Raw genomic sequence first — 23,092 nt, 5'->3', positions numbered from 1 at the left:
AGGCCTGAAGCTACCTTGGTGTTTTGGCACCAGAAAAATAGGCCATGTATACGCCGATTTAGAGGGTCGAATAATACCATCTTTTAACATCTGGTCGACGATCTCTTTAAGAGCCATCATTTTAGGTGGAGACAGCCTATAAGGTGAAAACCTAACTGGGATCAAATCCGTAACCTCAATCTTGTACTCGATAAGGTCAGTAACACCAAGAGTATCGGAAAATACATCCGGAAACGACTGACACAATTTACGAATACTTTCAGCCTGCTCCTCAGGCAGATGTCTAAGGTCTAACAACATCTCATCCTGGGTAGGCGAAACAGATGAACATGACACAGAATTACATTTTAACAAAGGAATTTTACAATTATTAGCAAATTTGAAGGTGCACGACTTGCTCTGAATGTCGAGCGCTAGACCAGTGGAAGACATGAAATCCGCTCCTAATATTACGGGGCAAGACAAGTGCTTAGCAACAAATAATTTTATTTTCCAAGTAAATTTCTAAATACGAATTTTGGCAAGGATGAAACCTAAAATTTCTAATGGAGAGGAATTAGCCGAAACGCATTGGACCGAAGACGAACAATAATCAGAAAATTTACAAACAGTCTTTAATTTGGAATACCATTCAGCCGGAACAATAGAACAAACACTTCCAGAGTCTAATAGAGCAGTGACCGGTTCACAAGTCAATTCAATTTTAAGGAACGGTACCATTGCGGGGGTCTCCACTGCAATGCTGAGGCATTCTTTAGGACCTTCAAATGATAGGTTAGAAGAACTTTTACCCGTACCGGATCTTTCGGTGGTTTTAACGGGGTCTGAGGCTAGGGAAGGGGAACATGCCCACTCAGCTGATGACACTAGTCACTTTCGATTATTAGAGTTCGCAGAGTTTGCACCAGAAGTTGAGCAGGAGGGGGTGCTATTGGCTTTAGGGCAATTCTTGGCTAGATGAGAAAAAGAGCCGCATTTGAAATATCCTTGTGATGACCCTGCTCCATTCTTTGTCCCACTTGATTTTATCACTGGGCACTTGTTACGGAGATGTTCCGTAGACCCACAAGCATAGCACTTACGGGTGGTGAATGTTCGGCGAGGTGAGGGCCGAAAATTATTAGAAGACGGAGAGGGTTCCTTCGAAACTCTTAAGGTGTCGGCATACCGCACTCCTTCGGCTGAGGCAGACATAGCCTCTAATTCTGCCAAGGTTTGGGGACGAGACTCAAAACATAAATAGGAACTATAAGGTGGAGAGACACCTTCAACAATAATTTGCACAATCTGGTCCTCGGAAAAATGCAGAGCGAACACTCGGGTAAGAACTTGATATCTTGAATGAAGTATGAAGTCTGCAAGATTTTCGTCCAGTCGCTGCACTCTGAAATAGTACTTCTATACTAAAGAGGACATTGCACTAGCCGGAATGAAATTTGCCAACAGGTGGGCGTGGAAGTCAGTGGCGAAGCTTGGGGGGAATCTAAGAGTCTCAGATTCCCCAGACGAAATACGAATAATAAATTATTGATATAAGACACGAAAATTATGTCTAATAAACTTAATAGACTTCACGGCTCTCCGATCTGCCGCGTACTCGCAGAGCACTGAGCCTAGCCGTTGAGTCTGGCTTCAGCCAGACTCTTACATTTCTGCTAGCGGGCGGGGCTTGTACTCTTTGCTATGACAACGTATGACGTCATGCAGCGGTAAGTGCTCGCTTTGAAACCTGGCTGGGAGTCTAGTCTCCAAGTCGCGAGTTACGAGTTAATGTTTGCGTTCTGATCTGTTGATCTGTGAAGTTTACAACTTATTATTAGTGGTCTGTGTTTTGTGAAGAGTTGCCAGTATTTTTTAAATCCGTGTATAATGAATGAAAGTAATGATCTTATTACATACTTGCTTCGAACTCCATTTTCTTCTTTGTCTTTCGAAGAAAAATGTGCCCTGAAAGACAAGCGGCCACAGCCATTATTGAAAATTGTGCAAAAGAATGGAAACCAAATAAGAACTTTCCAGTCCCAATGGTATAAGGATTATACATGGCTTACAGCAAGTGTGACAGATTGTAAGTTTTATTGTTACATTTGCATATTATTTGGAGGTGATAGTAAATGGAATGAGGGTGGCATCAGTACCCTAAAAAATTTTCATAGAAGAGCACGTAAACACCAGATTTCGAAAAGACGTATTCAGAACAGTGAGCGTTTTCTTCTTCTCGGCAGGAGTAGAATAGATCATGCGATATCAGAAGCGGCTCGTCTTGCAGCTCTAAAGCATAATGAGTTAGTAAATCATAATAGACGGGTTCTTGGCAGGTTAGTTCAAGTGGTGTGTTTTCTCGGAAAACAAGAACTTCCATTACGTGGGCATGACGAGAGTAGTGACTCCGTAAATAAAGGTAGCTACCTCGAGACCTTGGAATTGCTAGCACAAGAAGAACAATTCATGAGAGAGCATCTGGGAGCAACTTCAGGATTTAAAGGAACTTCGAGTGACATTCAGAATGAACTTATTGACTGTGTAACTCAAGTGATGAATGAAGAGATTCAGAAAAAATTTCTATTTGTGAATTTGTATCAGTTCAGGCGGATGAAACATTAGATTTATCTTGTCAGAATCAGATGAACATTATATTTCGGTATTGTGTTGGTTACAACGTTCACGAGAGGTTTGTGGGGTTCCATGACGTCTCAAAAGATAAAAGTGCCACTGGACTGTCAGCCGTAATATTGGATGTCTTACGAAAATGGGGCGTAGAAAAGAAGTTAATATGTCAGACTTACGACGGGGCTTCCGTAATGGCGGGTTCTACAGGGGGTGTTCAAACTATCGTAAAGCAAGTTTGCCCACATGCAATGTTTATACATTGCTATGCACATAAGCTTAATTTGGTACTCTTGTATGGAGCAAAAGCTATAAAGAAAGTGCGTCTCTTTACTTATGATTTGACTGCCTTCCATACATATTTCAGCAAGTCATCAAAGAGAACTCAAGTCCTAAGAGGTAAAGGCTTTAAACTTCCCCCGGCATGTACGACACGTTGGAACTTCCACTCCAGAGCAACACTAACAATAGCATCCCATTTCAAGGACTTGAAAGAAGCTCTTACACACATTGTTGATAAAGATTAAGAATGGGATGGCGAATCTGTTAATGGTGCTATGGGACTGGTTAAGAGATTAGATGACCCTAATTTCCTCTTCCTGTTGTGCGTCTTCAACAAGATATTTTGCTACACGGATCATTTATTCAAGGTGCTGCAAGCAAAATGCACATCTAATGTAAATATCTGCAACCATGAGATAAAGCAAACCATAAATAACTTTAAAAATCTGAGAAATGAAGAAACAGTGAATGAATGCATAGACACCAGCAAAGCTCTCAATACCGCAATGGCAACAGAATCATTTGTAGTGCCAACCCTCACAGCATTAACATATGAAATAATTGATACCACCGTGGTACAGATGGAAATACGGTTCTGTGGCTTTGAAAACTTCCATTTTGCAGAATTATTGGATGAGAATCAATTTAAGGCTTACAACACAAGTTTTCCCTCAATGAAAATGAAACAACTCCTGAAGATGTACCCTTTTTTCGAAAGTGAACAACTGACAAATGAACTTGTGAATGTGTACTCTGATGAAGCTAAACATCTACCTCCACAAATACTGCTAAAATATATGTTGGATAATGGTCTGGACAAGGTTTACGAACAAACAACACGTTTGGTTCGTTTAGTTCTCACATTTCCAGTGACAACGTGTTCGAGTGAAAGAAGTATGAGTGCGCTAAAACGCATAAAATCCTTCCTGAGGAATTCAATGACAAACAGTAGACTATGTAATTTAAGTACACTTGCGATAGAGAAATCTCTATTGCACGAACTGTCAAATAATCAGAGCTTCAGGGACCGTGTCATTGATGCATTTGCCGAGAGAAAGGAGCGCCGCATACACTTGCTGTATAAAAGAATTTAAGGTAAGCTTGAACAATATTCTTAGACTCCCCAAGTAATATAGCTAGCTTCGCCACTGGTGGAAGTCTTCTATGAATGATTTATCAGCTCTAGCTTTAATTATCTTCTCCGATAGGACACCTACAGAATACGGGTACAATATTTGAAGAATTTGGGAGTGAGAGAGGGAAAACACTAATGCGTGATCCTGAAAATCAACTAAAAACCTGAGAAATGAAATGACATCATTAGTGAAATTTACTGAAAATTTTGAAATTCCCCTAAGCAACATAGCCAGTGGATGGGGTAGACTACTAAAACACGGTGACGTAATTGGTGACGGCGTAGATGGTTGAGAGGCTTCAGACACAGCATTGTTCAAAAAGAACGGTGGAATTGGTGTTCGACAATCAGACTCGTTTTCTAATGGGGCAGAAATTTGTTTAGTTGCCACAGATTTTCTACTTTCTATACCCGTGGAAGAATCTTCTCACTCACAATGTTTATCACAGGGGTTTGGTCGGTTTTGGGAGCAGCTGCCTCAGTCAACAATGGTCAGTTAATTGCAAGCCTCCTTAGCATGATCTTGTTTTAGCTTTAGAGACAATAGATTGCTATCCCTGTTATAAAAATGGAACAGTCTAGCCTGTACTCTCTTAAGTTAATTAAGAGATGGATCGCTTACTTCAAAAAACTGTCTACCGATGTTAGTTCAGTGGTATTGTCAGTGATAGTGGATAGAGCCTCATCAATTTCCTTTTTCCACAAAATGGGATACTAATTGGTAATTCTAATGACTCTTTAAGTTTGGTGGTATCTGCCGCAACCGTGCCTCCAGATTGAACATTCCTAATAAGTAATTAATAAATTAGTTCCTCCTTGCGCAAGTACCCGGGATGGAGGACTTCACGAGGGCCAGACATGATAGAAAAATTTAGAAATTTAAGAAAAATATTCCAGCGACTGAGAAAATTCTTTGCAACGCCACTAACAATAGAAGTAAATGACAAGGGTCATAGGGACGTGCACATACAAGATAAATTTCAAAAGACAAAATAAATCAAGATAAATCAGAGAAAAACTTCGAGGATACGGACGAGAGGAAGCAAGGAAGGGTGCTGAAGCCTACCCATTTAAAGAACAGAGGTGGGGGACCCAGGAAATTGCGTAACAGACACAGCAAGGAAATAACACCAAAATTTTCAAAAATTTACAATAAAAATATAATTAATAAATATTACTTTACATTACACTAAATTATGAAAAGAAAGAAAAATACTGAAAATAATAATAATAAGGTGATAAAAGAGTAATAAATTCACTTTAAATAAATAATCTGCATGTAAATAAGGTTAATTCTGAAGTAAATAAATTCATTACATTTCCCCCAAGCTACACTGGTGCACCAGTTCATTACCTTACACATTATAAAAATATTTACATGAAATAAAATTTAATATTAACATCAGAAAAATGGGTTGTATGTCAAATCAAGGGCCTCTGACAGCACCCAACGGAGGTTAAGTCCCCACAATACCCACCTAAATAAGGACACCCGACACATCACGTTAAAACACAAGGGAACACAAATCTCAGCCTAATGTCACCCCACAAGATTCACATAATAAGGAGAATAGCCCAATAAAATATATAAATCGCAGAAGCAATAGAAGGCTAGGGCGATAAATAAGACGCCCAAAACATATTAAAATAGAAAGGGCCAGTTAACTTCACAACACCGAGATCGAAAAACAAGGTATGACATGAGAAGACAAACAATGCATTGTCATCCACACGGAGCACGAACAAGATGCTGTTATCTCGGCCGATACAAGACGCAATAATCATAAGTTACATAACGGCCAAGCATCAGAGATAAAACAACAATGGGAAATGAGCTAACACCAGAGCCCAAACATCTCGCGCTAGGGCTGCCCAAAACCCTTGACTTAAACCAACAGACGTTACAGTCATTGTTGAAATATAATGTTAATAGTACGCGGGATCACACAGCTCTAATTAAGTAAGTATCACCTTCAACACCCGCAATAGAAATAAAACAAGGAATAGCAACCCAATCCAAGAAATAATTACCCATGAGAAATTAAAAATTTATAGGTTGATAATAAAATAATAATAATGATAATAATAATAATAATAATAATAATAATAATAATAATAATAATAATAATAATAATAATAATAATAATAATAAACATTTTAAAAATGAAAACTTAGTGTACCATAGCATTAGTTCGAAACACGGACAAGAAGGCCGATAAACAGGAAAGGATGCCCGAAAACCAAACAGAGAATCACAGCACCAAACACCGGGGCAAACACGAATACCGCAACATCAGCGATACATACAAAATTTTAAAAATAGCAACCGCACTCGCATCCAGGAAATAACACAGAAAACTTACACATATAAGCAGGTAAACAAAGAATACCAGGGAAAACAATGTAACACAAAGGCAAGGGCGGATTTCAAAAGTTACGCAGACAATAATGACCTTCACAGCAACACATGACGTTCACTTGAAACTAGAATGGAATAACACCAAACTTAGATAAAATTCAAATCATAGTTACAAACACAACCTATAATATAATTAACACACCCCAAGAACACAACATTAACACAAATAAATTAGAACAGCGTACTTATAAAGAGGTCATATGACTGAGTAGCCGACGTGTTTCGAACCAACACTAATACACTCACTAGTAATTATGTAATAAACTTACATGCTACACCACACAGCTATACTAATATAAAAGAAGAATATTAAAGCAAGTACAATCCCCTGCTGGGGAAGTTATACGTCCTTAGCCAATACCCGAAGGTAAAGTCATAATTTTATGTGCCGGTAAGCACGCCATTATTGAGCAGTCAACCTTCCACACTCGTTGAAGTCAACCAGTCAAGAGAGACACTCCGATCAAGACCAACTACAATTACATCAGACCGTAATCCAGAATAAACATGGCGGACATCGGCGTGCGATATGACAGGTTGAGGGAAGGGTTATGCATGTTTATTTCGAGTCACCTAAAGAATATATCACAAGTCGAACGTCATGAAATGCAATTCACTAACTCAAAATATGAATAATTAAACACCAAAAGTAGCGTTATAGCGTATTGTAAGTCTAAATGAAATTTCAGAGGGGAAAATAATGAAGGGAGAATTATTGTATCAACGTCAGATTGAAACAGAGAGTATAAAAAGATTTCACATATGAATCTCCGGTCAGCAAATACGATATATAGATGTCACACTACCATTAACCACAGCCCATTATGTAAAACACGCAAACAAATTTCTCCAACAAAAATTCAACCCTCCAAAATCCACCTGTATTTTTGAGTAGGTACAAGCGATATTTGTATGATACACTTGACCATCTAAAGCACTCGTCACCTTAAAACTAACCAGAATTGATGGCATAATTGTATTTTACATAAAAGAACACAATCCTCATGTTCACTGCACGGGAAATGGGGTTAGGTTTAGTTTACGCATGTTCATTGTAAAACGTTGAAAATTTATTACATCATTCTTGCGCCACCGTTTAAGATTAATTTAGTCTCTAAATCATAAATTTTAGTCATGATTTCTGGGACTGATTTAATGTTCTTTGTAGTAAGGTACGTTGGCTGATAAGGCAAATGCTAGGATAGGCATCATTAGTTTAAACTTCGGAAGTTTGCGCGGCACTCGAATTAGATCACCATCTTCTATGGGTATATAATGTCTTCCCTAACAATACATTTGATTTCAAAAATGACAAAATGATTAATCCACACAACATTGTTAGTCCTATGATTCGGTTCGAAGTTTTCCTTACGAATGCTCTTAACCCAATTTTGTTGTAATACTAGGTCTTTTGGAAACGGGAACACTTAAGCTCCTCCTTACATCCAGGCACACAGCACATTAAACTACAAACATATTGCATAGGTAACTAAAAATGAAGAAAAAAACGTTTCAGAGAAGAACACGAGAATCAACATTAACCTTATCACCACCGATATTGTTGGAAAAAAATAAGCTCTTTGAGAACAAATAGCTTCTTACGGCACTGAAAGAGGATCTGTAACCTTCTTAAGACTATAAATAAATATAATATACGATTAATAATATTCAAATTTCCGTAAATATTTGGTAACAACACGGCTTACACAAATCAAAACAAACGCATGCTAGCACTCCAGCTACCGCCATTATGGACAGTTTCGATAGGTCGGTTAAGGTCTGATATATTGTAGTTGGTCTTGCTCCGATCAAGGCCACAAGGGACGACACTGTCCAACATCGCAGCACGCCCTGGTGGGCTCCGTCAAAGCACACCTAGTAACACAGCTCGTACACAGATAGGGCAGGAGTACAAGTCCAGTCCACAATACGATCGACCCCACTAGATATAACTTGCAGAAACGTTACGCGCTGTCATGTCCCAATAGCCGTACATCCAATGAGTAGTATTACCATCCACTAGTCACATAGTGTTGAATTCCAGTTCCAAATAGATAATGGAAATATTATGAATGATGATATGGGCACATTATCAATAAAGCAGAGTCCAACAGTAAAATGCTTAATCCACAAAATGTGATTTGCGCGGATAGTTAACAGAATTTAATAAGTGCCGCGTAGACAGTTGATAGTTCAAGTATATGGCACAAGTAGCGTATTTTGTTAATAACGCTACATCTTAGAGTTCGATGCGGATTCTATGTTTAGCCGTCAAAAAGGGCATAATTGAGACCCATACAACCACGCCCCGCTACCAATTGTTACGGGGTTACCCGTGGAGCAGAAAGCGGTTAACGAAGGTGCCGGGGTGAATGGGTCAATCTACAATATCAAAGTTGATTTAAAACTTTAAAAGGTTATATTTCTTTTCCAAAAACAAACTTAACAATTTTTTCATAACAACGTTACGGGTACAAGTAGCAATCATTCAACAAGACTGGGAAAATCCAAGATTATTGATTTTTACAGATTCTGGGCTTCAAGCCCCTAGTTTTACAATTCCAGAGATACCGGATCAAGTTTACACAATTTAAGTTAAAAATTGGGAGTCATTAAATCAAGGGCAGAAATCCCCCAAATCAAGAGCACTTCCTCCCTTAGTTACAATTGTCAAGCCTTCCAGAGGCACCCTTCACAATTGCAAAATTTGAAAAGAGCTAACAGGCTCTCCGTTTCTTCCAGTCTACTCGAGGCAATATAAAAAAATCTTACACTCTCTTGCCTTCCATGGCCCAAGTTACAAATTGAAACAGGGGTATCTCGTACCCAACTTATAGGGCCTTTGCGAAAAAGAACAGGTTAAGTAAACGGCCCGAAACACAAACTGAATGGAGGCGTACACTTGCACTCCTAGATCATGAAGAATAAAATCCTAACGGGGCTCTTGGCCCAAGCTACTGAGGTGACACGAATAAAGGTTCAATTAATGCATTACGGAAAGGAAGAAAAACAGTTGCAAAATGCAGTCACCTCAAACTAAGATGAAGGGGAGCTCGAGAGGGTACATCACTCTCTAATCCCGCTTTACAGTTAAAGATTTTATGAAATTTTTACATTAGCCGGAAGAAAGTTACATTTTAGAAAATTAGGTTACATAACTAAAGATTTGGACCTTTCCCCTAGGATTAAGCTGCGGATGTAGCTACAACACGAAAGATATAATTTATGTGGCCATTACCTTATAGATGTACTGCTGCCGACGATAGAGGCGCCCGCATCCTGCTTAAACACACACACACACACACACATAGACGACGATCAATTGGCCAAGAAACGTGGAAAGCCGCAGTTTATAAACTCTAAGAGAAGGTTCGAGATCATTCAAGGCTGCACCAGCCACACCCTCCCAATTTAATTGGTTAATCTCAAAGTTACACTCAGAAGCGAACAAGAAGCCTGTGATATCTTACAGAAATTTTTGATTGGCCAGATTCGAAACTGGCGGAAAGAAAAAACGAGGGCTGCCAACCCAAAAATAAATGAACCTAGATTAGTTATGGAAAACCTAGGAATACAAAACTTCTTTAAGTTATAAGTCATTGCACCTTGCACCAGGGTGCATGATCATAGTTTTTTGGTAGTGTCATCTGTGGAAAAATGTCCAAACTTTTTGATGTATACCGGTATCAAAACAAAACAAGGAGAAATTCAGTCAGTTTAGGAAACTGCACAATAACAACATTACTTAATATTTCGGTGGTGACATCTTCTGATTAAAGTTCTAAGTTCAATCAGGCGCTAATTTTGAATGCGTGGCGTTGAAGTGTACCTCCCTGTACAATTATTATTATTATTATTATTATTATTATTATTATTATTATTATTATTATTATTATTATTATTATTATTAACAAATACATCGCAATTGGGAAATATCTCGGTGGCCATGATCACTTACAGTAGTGTGATAATAAAATAATTTTAAAACATAATTACACAACAACAAAACAACAACGACAACAGAAGTACAACAACCAATTCCATGGAAAGAAAACATTACAAGAAATACTGCTAGTTTATCATCCCAAATCCAGAATTATCGTATACAAATTCAAACACAACTTAAGTATTTCCAGTGCTTATCACTACGGCTTGGCTTACTATACTAAGGGTTGTGCTTACTACAAGCTTAACATTACAACACCATCATATACAAATTCACACGAACCTTAAATATTTCAAAATTGTACACTATGACTAACAACAACAACAACAACAACAACAACAACAACAACAACAACAACAACAACAACATCAACAACAATAAAATACGACAACAATTCTCTGGAAAGAAAATATTACAAGAAATGCTACTATTTTAACGTTCTAAATGCACTATGATCATATATATATATATATATTCACATAAAACTTAAGTATTTCCATTGCTTAATACTACGGCTTACAATACTATAGGTTGAGCTTACTACTAGCTTGATATTACAACATCGTCATGTACAAATTCACACGTACCTTAAGTACTTCAAAATTGTACACGATGACTTACAGTAGATAGAGTGGCCCAATTACTATTACATCAGCATTGTGAATACCGAACATTCATATACAAATTCACACATAAATAAATAAATAAACAAATAAATAAATAAATAAATAAATAAATAAATAAATAAATAAATAAATAAATAAATAAATAAATAAATAATTAAATAAATAAATAAATAAATAAATAAATAAATGAAATGTCTTAATGCTACAATTTACAGTGCATTAAATATCATATATCACACAGAAATTTACACACAAATTACGGAATGCTGGAGTCTATTCTTGAAGCATCTTACGTTTTTGGAAAAAAGCTCTAAGACTGCTGCAGTCACCAATTCCCCGATTTACGAACGAATATTTACTATAGTCAGTTTTCTGCGACCTATCATTTACTTTATGTGAATGATCTGTCCTACTTATGTGACAGGGCTTTTCTAGTCGACTGTTCAACTCTCCCCAAGCTTTCTTATTCGTGTAATCATTATACATGGCAATTAACCGTGTTCGTTTCCTTCTAATCCCATGTGTCTCCCACACAAGTTTTTCTATCATACTTGTCACATTACTTCTAGGATTGAAATCGCTAAGTATGAATATTGCAACCTTTCGCTGTACCATCTCAAGTTCCTTAATGAGTCCTGTTTGGTATGGATCCTTTACGGCCGCTCCATATTCCAGGACTGGCCTAATGAGTGATATATAGCTCTGCTCCTTCACCTGGGAAATGTGACTTTTTAGCACCCTCATCACAAAGTGTAAAGACTTGTACGCTTTGGTAATTACACTTCCTACATGGGTGTCCCATTTTAGACCTCTCTTTACGTGAACTCCTAGGTACCGCACTTGCCTGAGTCACTCTCAACCAGATCGTCCGATCCAAGACAATATTGACAGTCCGGTTCGCTATGTTTCTTTCCCATTCTTATGAGACTGCATTTTCGAGAATTTATTTTCATTTCGTTATCGAGTGTCCACTTATGGTTTATATTTATAGCGGACTGTAATAACCTTTTATCGCTAGCATTCTGTATTTGTCTGTATATTATGCAGACATCCGCAAACAATCTGTATTCAATTCGAATTTCGTTCGGCAGATCGTTGATAAATGCCGTAAATAGGGGTGGCACTATAACATTACCCTGTACTATACTCGACGTTACAGAACCTCCGTCAGAGTATTTTCTTCTGGCCTTTACTGCGTGCGGTCTCTCAAAAATTCCCGGATCCACAGAACCACACTTTTATCAATGTTTGTTTCCACCAACTTTCGGACCAGAATGTCATGTGGTAATACATCAAATCCTCTAGTAAAATCAATTACAATAGGATCAACTTACTCACCTCTGTCTAATGACTCGCTAAAATTTTGAAAGAACGACAACATCTGGCTATCGCAAGAGGAACCTTTTCGAAAACCATGTTGACGGCCATTAATCCACGAACTTTTTTCCCATTGCTCTCTTAGATATTCTGAAATGAGGTGTTCCGTTTGTCTGGATACAATGGACGTGAGGTTAATGTGTCTATTTTTCGTCCATTAGCAGCTTGTTTCCCACTTTAAAATTCGGAACTACAGTTGCTTTCTTCCAGTCATCTGGAATTTGCGTTTTGTTGAGAGGCACAGTAAATAATACTTGCAAATAGTGTAGCATAGCTCTACCCTCTAGTTTCAGAACCTCTCCAGCAGTATTTTCAGGCCCTGTTGACTTATTTTTCTTTAAGTTCTTAATTATTTCCTGAATTTTTCTGCGGGTAATTTGGAAGACTGAACAATCAGTGTTATCCATAATGTGCCACACTACTTCTAGGATCGATAATGACTATCGCCAGGCTATTCTGCTCATTAAATACGATCCCTCACCAATTATTTTATTCATTAGCTACTTCAGCTGAAAATTGTAGTGTAGATACATTGTAGTACAGGTACAGTACATTTAGATAATGCCGTATCTTGCCTGCTATATTCGTGTGTTATCTTACGTGTGTACAGTATCTATTAAAGCGTAGCACTAATCATAATTTGTCTAAGCATTTAGCCTTGTTGGTAATCTTTGAGTGCAGTAGTTCTTGCAAATTTCATTCCTGTTTGTGCTTAGTAGTGACATACGGTACTGGTATCGTAATTAGGATACGTCTGAAAGTATTTTAAAATTTACTGTAGTGTACTGTACAGTAGTATACGAGTAATATCCTACTGGAATTTAGTGTGCTTATTTTATTATTGTAAAATATTTGTGTAGTACTGGTGTAGTAGTGGTATCCGTAGAAACTCTTACTAAAATTCTGTTGTAATTAGGATAGGCTTAATTGCAGTTTGGAATTGTGTAGTTCTTGTGTATTAACTTTCGATATTCAGTAATTAACAGCAGTTTATATCCTGTTAGGGGTTGTAGGATAAAAAATAGAGTACGACTAAAGGAGCATTATAGTGTAGTCGTATATTAATTACCTTATTGTTGTGTGATCTTTGGGTACTATCCCAGACAATATATCCCTCCGTTCATTTATTTTTTGCAAATAAGTCATTTTGTTTTTATTTTTATTTTTTCCGTAAAGAATGGCTAAGGGGCGCGAGTGTACGAACTGTGGGTGTGGCGTGGCATTGAGGGGTATGAGGGAGGAGTTGGAGAGTTTGAGGGGGATAATTAGGATTCTCACAGAAGACAGGAAGGAAGATAGGACTCCCTCAAACAATATACAGGTTACAGTAGGTATACAAGTGGGAGGGGAAGGAAAGGGGAGAGTTGTAGAAGACAGGTGGTCTAATGTTCTAAGGGGAAGGAGATTGCAGGCTAAGGGCTCTATTCAGGATCAGAAGTCAGGACAGGTGTCAGTGCGAAATCGGTACGAGTCACTCCAGGTAGAACAACAGAGGGAAGATGCTGGACAGGGAACTGTTGCTGTGATGTGTGGAAGTAGGAGGAAGGGAAAAGGTAGGAAAAGGGAAATGTAGAGTAAAGGATAGGAAAAGACAGGTGGAACAGGTTCTTGGGAAGGAGAAAAGGGAGGAGGAAGTAGCTTCTGCAGCTATCAGGAAAGATAGGGCTGACCAGGAGGGGAGGGGATCAAATGAGGTGGGTAGGGTTGAGGCTCTGGTCAAGGGGGATTCCATCGTTAGACACGTGGGGAAATTGTGTGGAGGAAAGGGAACCAGGGTAGAATGTTATCCAGGAATTAGGTTGAGGCAGATGTTGAGGAAAGTAGAAGAGAGGGAGGAGGGGAAGGAGAAGGTGGTAGTGTTTCACGTTGGTACCAACAACGTAAGGCAAGCTGATATAAGTACCAACATAGTTGGAGATGTGTGGGATCTGGTAAATGCAGCACGGGTGAAGTTTAAGAAAGCGGAGATTGTTATTAGTGGAATACTGTGTAGGAGGGATACTGACTGGCGGGTGATTGGGGATTTAAATGAGACTATGGAGTGGGTATGTGGGGAAACTGGGAGTGAAATTTCTAGATCCTAATGGGTGGGTAGGAGAAATGGATCTGCGCTCTGATGGCCTTCACTTAAACCGCAGTGGTACGTATAAGTTAGGAAATTTGTTTGGTAGGGTAAAAGGGAGGTACATTGAGGGAAACGGGGTGGCCTAGGGAGCGGTGATAAGGGAACAGGGAAATGGAAATCAAGTAGGGATGACATAAAATTGTTAGTGTTGAACTATAGAAGTATTGTAAAGAAAGGAATAGAATTAAGTAATTTAATAGATATATATTTATCAGATATTGTAATAGGAGTTGAATCATGGCTGAGAAATGATATAATGGATGCAGAAATTTTCTCACGGCACTGGGGTGTGTATCGTAGAGATAGGATAGGAATAGTGGGAGGGGGAGTATTCATTCTGGTGAAAGAAGAATTTGTAAGCTACGAAAAAGTTAAAGATGAGACACATGAAATTATAGGTGTAAGGCTCATTTCTAAAGGTAATAGGCAACTTGATATATTTGGAGTGTACAGACCGGGAAAGGGTAGCACTGATGCGGATCCAAAATTATTTGATAGGATAGTCGGCTATGTGGGAAACGACATGGAAAAAATGTGATTGTAGCGGGAGATCTGAATTTGCCAGATGTCGATTGGGAAGGAAATGCGAACGACAGGAAGCATGACCAACAAATGGCAAATAAGTTAATATGGGAAGGACAGCTGATTCGGAAAGTGATGGAAACAACCAGAGGGAAAAATATTCTGGATGTGGTGCTGATAAAACCAGATGAGCTCTATACAGAAACTGAAGTAATAGATGGTATTAGTGACCATGAAGCTGTTTTTGTCGTAGTAAATGTGATAGAAAGGAAGGTCTTAAAAGTAGGACTGTTAGGCAGTAACATATTGCTGATAAAGCAAGCATGAGGCAGTTTCTAAAAAGTAATTATGATCGGTGGAAAACGGTAAATAAAAATGTAAACAGACTCTGGGATGGGTTTAAAGAAATTGTTGAGGAATGCCAAAAAGGTTTGTACCTCTAAGGGAGGTAAGGAATGGTAAAGACCCACCTTATTATAATAGAGAAATAAAGAGACTAAGAAGGAGGTGCAGACTGGAAAGAAGAGTTAGAAGTTGCTGTGGAAGTAAGGAGAAATTGAAGGAACTTACTAGAACATTGAATCTAGCAAAGAAGGCAGCTAAGGATAACATGATGGCAAGCATAATTGGCAGTCATACAAATTTTAGTGAAAAATGGAAGGGTATGTACAGGTATTTTAAGTCGGAAACAGGTTATAAGAACGACATTCCAGGAATAATTAATGAACAAGAGGAGTGTGTATGTGAGTATCTTCAAAAGGCAGAAGTATTCAGTCAGCAGTATGTAAAGATTGTTGGTTACAAGGATAATGTCGAGATAGAGGAGGAGACTAAGGCCAAATAAGTATTAACATTTACATATGATAACAATGACATTTACAATAAGATACAAATGTTGAAAACTAGGAAAGCGGCTGGAATTGATCAGACTTCTGGGGTTATACTAAAGATAATGGGTTTGGATATAGTACCGTATCTGAAGTACTTTTTTGATTATTGTTTGGTCGGAGGAGCTATACCAGATGAATGGAGAGATGCTATAGTAAGCCCTGTGTATAAAGGAAAGGGTGATAGGCATAAAGCTGAAAATTACAGGTCAGTAAGTTTGACGTGCATTGTATGTAAGCCTTGGGAAGGCATTCTTTCTGATTATATTATACATGTTTGTGAAATTCATAAGTGGTTCGATAGAAGGCAATCCGGTTTTAGGAAAGGTTATTCCACTGAAGCTCAACTTGCAGGATTCCAGCAAGATATAGTAGATATCTTGGATACTGGAGGTCAAATGGATTGTATCGCGATTGACCTGTCTGAAGCATTTCATAGGGTGGATCATGGGAGACTACTGGCAAAAACGAATGCAATTGGACTAGACAAAAGAGTGACTGAATGGGTTGCTATATTTCTAGAAAATAGATCTCAGAGAATTAGAGTAGGTGAAGCTTCATCTGACCCTGTAATAATTTAGAGGGGAATTCCTCAAGGTAGTATTATCGGACCTTTATGTTTCCTTATATATATAAATGATATGAGTAAAGGAGTGGAATCGGAGGTAAGGCTTTTTGCGGATGATGTTATTTTCTATAGAGTAATAAATAAGTTACAAGATTGTGAGCAACTGCAGCGTGACCTCGAAAATGTTGTGAGATGGACAGCAGGCAATGGTATGTTGATAAACGGGGTTAAACGTCAGGTTGTGAGTTTCACAAATAGGAAAAGTCCTCTCAGTTTTAATTACTGCATTGATGGTGTGAAAGTTCCTTTTGGGGATCATTGTAAGTATCTAGGTGTTAATATAAGGAAAGATCTTCATTGGGGTAATCACATAAATGGGATTGTAATTAAAGGGTACAGATCTCTGCACATGGTTATGAGGGTGTTTAGGGTTTGTAGTAAGAATGTAAAGGAGAGGGCATATAAATCTCTGATAAGACCCCAACTCGAGTATGGTTCCAGTGTATGGGACCCTCACCAGGATTACCTGATTCAGGAACTGGAAAAAATCCAAAGAAAAGCAGTTCGATTTGTTCTGGGTGATTTCCGACAAAAGAGTAGCGTTACAAAAATGTTGCAAAGTTTGGGTTGGGAAGAATTGATAGAAAGAAGGAGAGCTGCTCGACTAAGTGGTATGTTCCAAGCTCTCAGCGGAGAGATGGTGTGGAATGACATTAGTAGACGAATAAGTTTGAGTGGCGTTTATAAAAGTAGGAAAGATCACAATATGAAGATAAAGTTGGAATTCAAGAGGACAAACTGGGGAAAATATTCTTTTATAGGAAGGGGAGTTAGGAATTGGAATAACTTACCAATGGAGACGTTCAATGAATTTCCAATTTCTTTGAAATCATTCAAGAAAAGTCTAGGAAAACAACAGATAGGGAATCTGCCAGCTGGGCGGCTGCCCTAAATGCAGATCTGTATTGATTGATTCGGAGATCGTCACCTTCTCTCACCTTCTCTGGACATTTTCATTGACACATCATGTCTGGCTCAGCTCCTTTTCCTAACATACTTATAGAGATTTTTCCACACACATTTACCCTCGAAGAAAGTATACCTTTCATATATTTGTCATGAGCAGCTTTCTTCTCGGAAGCGAGTTCTTCGGACAGCTTGTGAAACCTATTCATATGCTCCGAACTAAATTGACTTTTATTGTACGCTCTCTTCCTTTTCTTTTAAGGCTCATAATTTTACTATTGTAGTATTTGCGATCTGGGTTACATTTCAGTATTGTAAGGGTCATACACTGCTCAATAGCCTTATAAATATTAGCAACGAAATCATCCCACAACACGTTTATGTGCTCGCCTTGTGATGCCTAGCTGGGAAATATTTGCCATAGAAACTCTTGGAATATAAGGGGGTCAGCTTTTCTATACTGGTATACTTTTACTTCCTCCCCATTATCTAGTTTAGCCTTTAAGGGACATCTAATATTTAATTCTTCAGCAGAGTGGTCGCTAATCCCTGGTACTGCCACACAACTAATGTGTAAGTCGTCGGGTCTTACAAGACAAATATCTAAAGTTTTGTTTCCTCTAGTAAGTAAGTCTACTACTTGGATAAGTCCACCATCCGTAATTAGCTTCTTTACCGTGACCTGACTGTAGTCCCTCCGCGTAGCCTCACCAGACCAGTTTTTTCCTGAAGATTTAGGTCACGTGCAATTATAAAACTTTGATGCGTATTGTTGCGTGTACACGTAACATCGTACGGCCTATCGAGTACCGAGGAGATGTTACCAGGTGGCCTATATATTCCTATTACTTGAATGGGTTTGGCATTCTATTGATCCATGATTTGCACACACAGCATTTCGTGATTCTCATCAACCAACTACCCGTACCTATGTTCTTCCCTTCTATCTATAATGAAATCACCCTTATTTACTTCGCTACTATTTACATTCCCATTCAGCCATGACTCTGTACTAATGTCGATATCCACATGGTATGATACAGTAAGATTTCATTCATACATATTTAAAACACACTCATTTGACAAGATGAATATAAATAAATAAGTAAATAAATAAATAAATAAATAAATAAATAAATAAATAAATAAATAAATAAATAAATAAATAAATAAATAAATAAATAAATAAATAAATACGCAGCATGAACGAATTACACGAGCACAACGAGGGTTGCCACACAGTATCATCACAGGCTGAGATGTGTTCCGTCTGCGATTGACGCTGATTTCTCGGGAGAGAATTTCCGCCCCTCCGTCATTCATAGATTCAAGACATCGAAGAAGGCCTTAAAAGCAGTGAGATGATCGTGAACCACAGAGCTAAGTGAACACGCAGCATGCCCCGACAGCACATTAGATAAGCCTTTGGCCAGGTATATGAGTTTCAGGGAGCCTCATCATCGAACTAATGGGGCAGGAAGGACGTTTCAGAGCACTCCTCGTCAGTTAAACCATTCTGACTACACTGTGCGTCAGTGTTCGTAAAAGTGGAAACGTGAGGGTACACATATACGTCGAGAAGGCTGGGGTCAACCGCGGCGGACGACCACCTGGGACAAGCTGTATGCACTCCATGGGCATCTCTGGGCACCATTCAGAGACATGTCACGGCAGCTCCGATTACACATGAGTCCACTAGTACTATATCCAGGCAGCTAGCGTAACAGCATATGTCGTGCAGCGTCCCTTACGACGTCTACCATTAAGACCTGAGCATCGCCGAGCATGTTTGAATTTCTGAAAGGAAGGGGCAGCATGGCAGCTTGCGGGATGGTTACGATTAAGGTTCAGAGATCAACCACGGTTCTGTCTGTGTACAGACGAACACTGTATTCGAGTGTGAGGACGTCCTGGCTAGCTCAGTGATCCACTCCTCATTGTAGAATGGCACAACACCCGAGTGAGAGGTGTCATGGTATGCGGTGCTATTTTTACAATACCAATTCCCCATTGGTAACGACTGAAGGAAACCTGACGGTGCGGTGATACTTCGAGGAAATACTGCAACCATATGTGCTTCCCTTCCTGATGCAGCTTACAACCCCGTTATCCATCAGAACGGCCTCACATTATACGTATCTTAGGCCTGTCTTCGTGATGTCAACATGCTTGATGGCCAGCAAGTTCTCCAGAACTTTCACCCATCTGAACGTTTGGGAGCAGAAGGGAAGATAACTTTGACCGGTGACAACTATGGGAGATTTGAAAGGTCACTTGCAGCAGGTGTGGCAGAATATTCCTAAGAAAAACATCAGACGTCTGCATGCCCCACGCCCGAACGTATCACCGCCTGTCTCCGTGCTTCGGGTGGTCCAACCCCGTAAAAATTGCATCTTGCAAGTGTTTGTTACCCTGCAATAAATGGTTGCTGCCGTACAGAGTTTTGATGATTTCTTCATACAAACATATCTATGCTTGTACCCACTTAGGTGGCCAAAATTCTGAAAAATTTCTGCATTATCATTTTATTGTCATAACACATATACTTTTTACCAAGCAAATAAATATAAGAACCCTCATAGTAATCGAGTGGGTAAATTGTTCTGTAATCAAGGAAATCAGTTTTTAAGTTCATGGTATTTGAAAATGAAAACAGAAGATATATTTCAGTGTATTTTACTATCCAGTGAAATGGATATCAATACTGGTATTTCCGTGTAATGAGTGTTTGCCTCTTTGTTGGAACATTTTTTATACAATATGCTGTACTTCGCACCGACACCGATTGCTGAAACTCTTACTGTTTGCATTCTTGAGTATATTTAGTACATTGTTGACTTCAGACAGCAATTTCTGCTATGCTGAATATTCATTTTTTCATTCTGCAACAAGCTTTACTGCTTCATCATTTAATCTCAGTTAAAATATTCACTACACATTTTTAAGAATGGACTGCTCACCTTCTAAAAGGAGCAAGGCAATCACTATCTGTGAAGAGTAGATTGCCAGAAATATTTGTGCTGAAAGTTCCACAGTTCTAAAGATATGCCAGAGATACGCATATTCCAAGGAAAAATTCCAAGAACTGCCAGAAGCTAGCCCAGGGAATGTGAGGAAGATATGCAGATTATCACTGAAAGATCGCAGGAAATCTTCTAAAGAAATCCAGAAAGTTTTGCAACATAGTAGAATGGATATTTCTGTGAGATCTCTTAGAAGGAAATGATTTTAAAATGGCTTAAAGCAAGATCACTCACTAACAAGTCATTTCAGAACAAACGGTCATGTGAAAGTGGTGTGAATTGATGTATACAACAGTTATGATCGGGAGAAAATGATTTAGAACATCGAGACAAATATCTTTACTGTATCGCCGGAAATAACGGACTGAATTACGGGATTCGATGACATGGATAATCTTTGCATTCCGAGTGCCCCACTCTAACTATGACACATTCTGCATCTGTTGCAATCTGGGGTTGTGTGTGTGCAGTAATGTAGAAGGGCAGCTGCAGGATCTGAGGGGACCTTGAATGCCAGTAAATTCTGGAAGAGGACAACTATCAAGTGCGGAGTTAAGATAAGTGCTACATAGAAATTACTTGGTATTTCAGCAGAAAGGTGCATCATTCCATGGTGCCAAAAATGTTATGTAGTGCTTTGAGGTGAGGAGCATACACATTTTAAATCGGCATGGATAGAGTCCAGACTTAATCCGACTGAAGACTTTTGCTCAAAATTGAAAATTGGTTTCAAAAATTAATCCCAGCAATGCAATATGGTTGATTGAATCTATTATCAAAAATTTGTCTCGGGTCATTAACAACAGGGGCAGCTGCAAGGGCAGCATCTTATGGGCTCAAATAAGCCTAATACATTTGGTGGTGTGATTAAATGTTAAGATAATACGACAAAATACTAACATTACATTGAATGACTTACTGAATATTACATGTACTCCACCATCATTAGGTTTTAAGACGTTTTTAAATAAGTGAATCATTGTAAATAAAGTATTAAATATTTCTTGCTTTTAGAGTGAAAAAATGAAAATCCAAATCCTGTTCCAGTAATTCGACCTATCAGAAATAGAAAAAATGAAGCCCCATCTAGTGGCGAGGATAGGAATTGTGCCGGCTGCCGAAGCCTGTCGCACTCCTCTGGGGCAATGATTAATGACTGACAGATGGATTTAAATGATATTGTATAGTTTTGCTCTAATAAATGACGACAGGGAAAACCGGAGTACCCGGGGGTAAACTGTCCCGCCTCATCTTTGTCCAGCACAAATCTCAAATGGAGTTACCGGGATTTGAACCACGGAACACAGCGCTGCCGCCTGAGCCACGAAGACTCTTTGCTTTTAGAGACTTTTGTGCAATTTCAAATATTAGAAAAGTAATTGAGTACTTGAAAAATGAAAATTACCATATTTCATACAAAGTTTCCAGAGTTGTGGCCACCAATCTAGGTACCGGAGTGAAATATATGCTTTGTCACAGGCTTTTATCCCAGATTATTGTGGTCAGTACAGTCCCCTTTTTCCGGGTTGCTCAGCCGGCAGACACAGGGAATCCCATTAAGGATCGTTCGTGTGAGTAGGCTTAATATTTTGTCAGAAACATTAAAAAGGGTTGTAGACAGTCATTTGGCAAATGACACTCTCATCCAAACAAAGCATTGGCTTTTATTGAATTAAATACTAAATAACATCACACATTCACTTCGTGATAGAACGTTGCTTCGTAAAAGCCTGTAAATATTTTATACCTCTCACTTTTACATATTATTAGCTAATTCTGACAGAAATCGTTACTTTCCTCCTCTCTGGTGCACAATAACATCAGGGACTACTGAAATCCAAATAAAATACCAAGTATTAACTTAGTGTCCTGAATTATCTAAATTATGTGAGAGTGATATCTCTCAATTTAACCTTCTATCTAACTCTCTGAGAGGTATCACAATCTTACTATATCACTTGAAGATCCTTTTATCACTGATTTAACGTCACCAAAAGTTATTAAGGTTTAATTTTACAAAATAATATCTTCAACTTCCATAACTCAATATAATTCATTGAAATGGGAATTAATCTGCCATGTGGTCACGTCTACATTCTTCAGAATTTAATCATTTTAATTTCTCAGGTTAAATAAGTTCATCCTTCAATTATTATTGTTTCCAGTTATAATGCTTAAAATTATAATACGTACATTATTTACATGATCCATTAACTTTATCGACTGTAATTTATTTTATAGAAACATTAATTAATTAGTTAATTTTAGTCTCCCTTCACTACTTCACTGTGTGAAATTCTTTCAGTTGATTAATAATAACATTAAATCACTTCATCACAAACCTTGATTTTATCAGTCCGGCTTAATTTTAATTTATTGGAAATGAATGATTTCCTACTTCTTCAATCGGGGCCAATGACCTTTGATGTTAGGCCCCTTTAAACAACAAGCATCATCATCATCATCATCATCACTTCTTTAATCAACCATCCTATCTGAATGCAATCACATCAATGGCTGATTGTTGTCGATATTACTTCAATTCCTTTAATCTGTTGAATGTTCATATTATTTAAAATTTTAACTCGATTTCATTTACATATTTTATA

This window comes from Anabrus simplex, chromosome 2 (genome assembly GCF_040414725.1).
Source record: "Anabrus simplex isolate iqAnaSimp1 chromosome 2, ASM4041472v1, whole genome shotgun sequence".
Lineage (NCBI taxonomy): Eukaryota > Metazoa > Arthropoda > Insecta > Orthoptera > Tettigoniidae > Anabrus > Anabrus simplex.
The sequence above is the reverse complement of the archived record's forward strand: the minus strand, read 5'-3'. Positions refer to the sequence as shown.